Source organism: Cornus florida, unplaced genomic scaffold (genome assembly GCF_030987335.1).
Source record: "Cornus florida cultivar Cherokee Brave unplaced genomic scaffold, ASM3098733v1 CherokeeBrave_3.0.0_Hap2_Chr05, whole genome shotgun sequence".
In the NCBI taxonomy this organism is placed as follows: domain Eukaryota; kingdom Viridiplantae; phylum Streptophyta; class Magnoliopsida; order Cornales; family Cornaceae; genus Cornus; species Cornus florida.
Genome location: NW_026775575.1, coordinates 20,847,399 through 20,853,089, shown reverse-complemented (window position 1 = coordinate 20,853,089; position 5,691 = coordinate 20,847,399).

Sequence of the window (5,691 nt, the reverse complement as noted above, 5' to 3'; positions counted from 1 at the left end):
GACGAAAAGTGAATAGTGTCACAAAAGTGAAAATGTGAAAATGACTCGGTCTTCAAAGGAAGTCGTCAATCCAAGGAAAAGAGTCTCAGAAACCATCCCTGAGCACTCAAGATGACACTAAGTGGCGAGAAACCGAACTCAGAAAGGAAAAGATAAACGGAAAAAAAAATATCCGTGAAAATCTAAAAAAAGGAAAGGAAAGAAAATGACCGGGTCATTACAGATTCATTTTCTCAAGAGAGAGATTCCTTTGGTGGTTCCCACCGAAAAGGCTAAGAAGTTAGATTTATATTAAGTTTTAACTTTTCTTTCCAACTACATTCATTGATAATAACCTCTTTAGATTGATCATAAACTTTTTGATTTTCAAGAACATTTTGACTTAGGATGAATATGAGAGATTCTTCGACCATTTCATCCGATGTGTCAAGAGTAAAACATTCATTTTCATCTGGAGGATGTTGAGAAGCATTGAAGATGCTAAACTTAACCTTCATATTTCCAAAAGAAATATCCATCACCTTGGTCCATCAATTAGTTGAAGCATTAGTGGTGGCTAAGAAGGGCCGACCAAGGATCACGGGAATATGTCTTTTAGGGTTGTGAATCGGTTCGGTATCCAGAACCACGAAGTCTACCAGGAAGTACAACTTGTCCATCTTGATGATTACACCTTCAATGATACCACGAGGTTGCTTGATGGATCTATCCGCAAGTTGTAAGACAACCGAAGTGGGTTTTAGTTTGCCCAGGCCAAGTTGCAAGTAAACTGAATAAGGAATCATATTTACACTCGCTCCTAAGTCGAGGAGGGCCTTTTCAATCTCATTGTCTCCAATGACACATGAAATTATCGAGGCACCCAGATCCTTGAATTTTGGAGGTGTATTGTGCTGAATGATAGCACTCATTTGTTCAATCAACCTCACTTTTTTAAGAATGTTACTTTTGAAAATGCTTTTTTGTGTACACAAATCCTTTAAAAATTTTGCATAAGGTGGAATTTGCTTTATGGCATCAAGAAGAGGATGTTGTTCTTTACTTCCCTAAAGACTTCCAACATATCTTGAATTTTGTTGCCTTTGTTCCCAAAGTGAGTAAACTCTTTGAGACATTGAGGATAAGGATCCTTGGGCTCATAAGATATCTCAACACTTAGAATTGGCGGATTTGAAATTTCTGGACTGATTTTAAGATCTTTGGGGAGACTTGAATCCTTGGGAGCAAGAATTTTAGTCTTTTCCCTAACCTGGTTATCGACTACTCTTCCACTCCGAAGTGTGGTGATTGTAATGACTTGTTCATGATGTAGTCCGCTCGGAGGAGGGAGTTCATCAATCACAAATTGCCCTTTTAGGTTTACCACTGTTTGAGCTGGAAGTTTACCCATATCCCTTTTATGAAGTTGATCCACAAAATTAGCCAATTGTCCCAGTTGGGTTTCAATTTTAGCTACTGATTGGGAATGAGTATTGATCAATTACACAGTTGATTGCATGCCATTATGGGCAACCATGATTTGCTTATTGGTGTTTAGTATCTCATCTAATTGAGATGGGTCGAGAGGAGTAGAATTTGGACTTGAAGAGCTTTGATTATATGGAAGAGGACGATAACTTGTAGAAGCTTGGAATAGTCGGTTCATGGGTTGAGCATTAGATTGATTTTGTTGCCCATGACCTTGGAATGTTGAATTTTGTGGGGCTGGTTACCTCCATGAAAAATTCGGGTGATCTTTTCATCCCAGATTGTATGTATTAGAGTACGAATTATGTCCAGGACGAGAGAACATTGTATTAGCCTGCTTTTGCATACTTCCAGAAAATTGCTTCGATGTGGGGCAATCTTCTTCATGGTGGAAAGTGTTTATGCAAGATGCACATATAGCATTTGATGAAGAATTTTGAGAAAAGGAGAGATGTTGTGCCATTAGCTGAAAAACTTTATATGTTATGCCATCTACTTGAGATGATTCTTCCCTTAAAGTCCGTGGTTGGCACAGATTTGAGGGTTTCCTAACATTAGAAGTAGGAGCTCTACAAGAATTATGTTGAATAGACTTGTCACTCATGTTCTCAAGCAAATTCTATGCTTCATCTGCATTTTCGGACATAAACATGCCCCCATAAGAAGAATTAACCAATGTCTATGTGATTTGGTTAAACCATCATAGAAGGCTTACACCAATTGCCATTTTGGAATTTGTGGTGCGAACACTTCCTAAGAAGGTCTTGGAATCTTTCCCATATCTCATATGATTGTTCTCCATTTATTTGGGAGAAACTAAGAATTGAATGACGCATTTAATTGGTTTTACCCATTGGATAATACTTTTTGAGAAATTTTTGTTATAATTAGGCCCATGTAGTTATAGAATTTGTAACAAGGGAGTTCAACCTATATTTTGCCCTATCTTTTAGAGAGAATGGGAAGAAATGCATATGAAGAGCATTTTGAGGGAAGTCCCTCATCTTGATGGTAAAACAGATTTATAAGAATTCATCAAGATGCTTATAAGGGTCCTCATTATCAAATCCATGGTATGATGGTAGCATTTGGATTGTGCTAGATTTGGTTTCATAGTGATGGGTATCGAGATTGGGCCTGATGATGCAAGATAGAGATGTATATGTTGATGGGATAAAATAATCTCTAAGAGTCATGGGTGCTACATTTTCATTAGCAATTTCATCATTGTTGACTCTAGGAATTTTAGCCCTAACATTTTCCACTCTAACATTTTTCACATTTTCAGCTATGTTGTCAATTTCAATTTCAAATTCTCTTAAATTTCTGGGATCCCTAAGGATCATTTTGTGTTGTCTAAGATTTTTTCTAATGAAACTATGTCAACCTGTTCTTCAATAATAGACAATCTTAAAGACCTACGACCCAACATCAACTAATCATGCATCCATACTAAGCCAAAAAAAAAATACCAAATAATTAAGTGCAACAAATATCAACTTTGAAACACTTACAAAGAGGTTCGAATCCACGAATTTTCCAGATTTTTTTCAGTATTTCTCAGCACTTGAAAAGCGCCTCAAAGCAGCCCTTTCGTGTCAAATCTGCACTCAGAAACACTTGGCAAACAAATGAAAAACAGAAAAATATCTTCAAAAATTATATTTACGAATAAACTAAATTTAATCTTTGAAATTTTTGGTCACAAAGCCGATTACAATCCCCGGCAACAGCGCAAAAAATTCATATGTGTGTAAGTGTGCTATCAATAATAAACCACTCTAGCTATAGTACAAATTCACAAGAAAGTGGCTAAGTAGGGGTATCGATCCACGAAGATTGCGAAGCTTATGCAATCAAGTTTCAAAGACTAATTTCGTGTTTATTAATGTCGCAAGAGATGGTTGGTTTGGTTGTTTGTCACTTGTATAAAAATTAAAATAAACTAAATTGAAATCAAAGAACAATTAAGGGGGGGGGGGGGGCTAGAGAATTGAGCTCCCTAAGACCTCATAATCATGCTTAATTGTAAATAACTTGGGGAAATAAAGTGTAGAAGTATAAAACAACCACAACAATTTTCAAGAAATTCATGTAATTCAAGACTAAGCATAACCCATCTGCGATTGGCATAGCTCATCCACCTAAACTAGGATGTGGTATGAGTCATCTTCCCTAGGCATGGCCTATCAAGGTCTTAGTATTACAAGTTTTAGCACAAGAAATCAATTATCTAGCATAGACTATCTTTGTTTGGCATGGACCATGTACCTAACTATATTAATCGAAGGGTGTAGCATAGTCCATCTTCCCTTGGCATAATCTATCTAAATGCATATATAACATGCCTATAATCCCATTTCATGAATTAACCTTTATTGTCACATATAAAAGTATTAATAGTATAAATATATAATCATGGTTCTAAGATAATAATTGCATGGTGTATATACTTATATATATATATATATATATATATATATATATATATATATATTCTACCCAGATAATAATCAATTGAATGTAAATACACAAATTGAATGTAAATGCACAAGTTGACAAATATCTCATCTTCTTATTCATAAAACACATCACATACAATAAAAATCCCCAAATTAAATTACAAAACTACATGACTACTTGATCAAGGCTACCTCAATCCGTTAGGAGGGGATTTAACTCATCTTGGTGGTGGTAGAAGCTCCAATGGTTGAAGACGAAAACTCCACCTTCAATTCCATAACAGCCCAAGCCAAGAACACTCAAGAACCTTAGCTATTCCACACTTTCTCTCTTTAGAACTTCATAATTCAAATTCTAAAATTGATATATGATGTGTGATACAACTCTCTACAAGTGTATATAACCCCTTTTAGCAGAAATCAGTTCAAAAATTAATAAAATCGTGCATTTATATGGGGAGGAGAGAGAAAAGTAACTAAAATTTCAAATTAGTTCAAAGTTTCGCATATTTGCGTTCAGAAGCCAAGAAGGGCGTCCGAAGACATGGTTGAGCGTTCGGACGCATTTTTAGCTGGCTACTGGAATTTTATCTCTTCAAAAAATTTAATTGTTGGTCATAGTTTAGGAAGGGCGTCCGAATGCCCTAAATACACTTGGAGAGTGCATCCAAACGCATGGCTGAGACCTTCATATTTGACTTCTCTTTCTTACTTACTTCTCGGGCCTAACTTCATTCTCAGAGTGAGTACGATCTTAGACTTTAAGTCTATTTTTTTGGGTTCCGTAGCTCGCCAAGTACCTTGTTCATTAAAATCTCTTAAAATTATGCTTTTACACCATTTTGGAGATAAACCCTGAAAATAACAAATAAACACAGAAGTATATAAAACACACTTTATTAACATGCTAAATAGACTAAACAAAGCAACTAAGGGTGCTTAAATATGTAATATTCGGCACTTATCAGTAAGCAATCCAGTATTTGGTTAAGTAGACCAACCGATAGTCATTTAAGGCCCCATATCCATCAATTCCTCATCTTTGGTGACCTAACACACCAGAACTCAATGTTAGGTGGCAACTCCATAAATCTCTTATTTGGCCCTATCACACACAACATTCAAAATTTCAAGGCTGTAGCCACCCTAGTCGCACAATAGGTTCACGATCTTTCGCCTTCACACGACATCTAGTCTCCATATGGGGGATAAGCTTGAATGGGTTCTGGTTAAGGGAAATATCTAGGCAATTCCACTAAAGATAAGTAAACTTAGGGCACCTAAGTTTTAGTGGGTTTAATCCAATGACATTCTTTGTGTTAATCTTTCCATTCCATTTGTGCGCTTAATATGATTATATCTCATTTACAAGCATAACTTTCGACATCTAGGACAGGCTTAGGATTTACACTATGACTCTTGTTATTGATGTTTGTCAGCAATTTTGTAGGTGCTTGCTAAACAAATGCTCTGAGAAAAAATTCTCAAAAGCAAAAGATTTACATTTTATTTGTGAACAAAGTATGTTTGCCTCTCCTCCGTCGCACACAACCTCACTTCATGTTGCACTACATACCCTTTATCTCTCTTTTAACCCATGGGATTGTAAACCGGAGGACTAAGTGAAGTGTATAGTTTTTGAAAAAAGCTTAGCCCAAAGGCAGAATTCCTCTCCCAGCCACCAGCCAGAGATGGACTTACTTTTCACTTCCTTGGGGAGAAGGGAAAGTGGTTGGAGGTTTGAAGGCTTTGGGAATCGAGC